The sequence below is a fragment of the Orcinus orca genome, chromosome 10, assembly GCF_937001465.1.
Source record: "Orcinus orca chromosome 10, mOrcOrc1.1, whole genome shotgun sequence".
Classification (NCBI taxonomy): Eukaryota; Metazoa; Chordata; class Mammalia; order Artiodactyla; family Delphinidae; genus Orcinus; species Orcinus orca.
The window spans coordinates 93566882-93567896 of NC_064568.1; positions in this window are offsets into that span (position 1 = coordinate 93566882).

The window sequence follows — 1015 nt, forward strand, 5'->3', positions numbered from 1 at the left end:
CTCATCAGTTACCAGGGAAACCAGCAGCTAGGGCAGGGGCAAGCACGTAGGCAGTTCCTGATTAAGACCTATAATTAAGGGAATTGGATAGTCATGTGAGTGAAGCAGGGACTAGTGGAGCAGGGGATGTATAGAGAATAGCCATCTTGAATGGCCTGACCATACAGGCTGGAAAGTCTTCCTTCTCTGATTCCTCCAGGCAGAGCTGGTTATTTCCTCTTCTAACTTAGGGAGTAACCATATTATAGAACACTTCATTTTGTATGTTTGTTGGTATGGCTAAACTTCTCAGAAGACTGAGTTCCTAGAAGGTACATAATGTGACTTACTCATCTTTTTATTACCCCGACAACTCTGGCATATTGTAGGCTCATGAGAAGAAAGAAAGAAGGAAGGAAAGAAAAGAAAGAAAGAAAGAAAGAAAGAGCGAGAGAGAGGAAGGAAGGAAGGAAGAAAGAAAGGGAGAGAGAGAGAGAGGGAGGGAGGGAGATAGAGAGAGGGAGGGAGGGAGGGAGAAAAGGAAGAAAGAAAGAGTGAGCAGATAAGATCTGAGCTTGACCTGGATGAAATGAAAAAAAAAATCAGTATAATTAGTATTTTTTTATCTGATATATCTGAAGTCTGAACCAAGAGTGCTAATACAGGCACAATTATTTACCAACAGATCAATCTCCATGTCTTAGCTATAAGATATACAAGTTCTCAGGAGGAAAGTACTACTGAAATACATCTGAAACATGCATGTACTAAGTATCATTTCTGCCATTGAGGCCATGTTTTCCTACCTGTTCCTGGTGAGAATGAAGTTCAGAGTGAGGAGGTTACGTGCCTCAAACAACCAGACCCAGGAGAGAGGAGTCCTCGTGGAGTTCAGTTCTATGAAGAGGCCTCATGAAAGATGGTGCTGTGTCATGATTCCCGCTTCAGAGAGTATAAATATATCCACCCAGGCTGAAGATCAGTTGAGCAAGTTACCTAGCCTTTCCGGGCCTCATTTTCCCTCCTTGTAAAATAA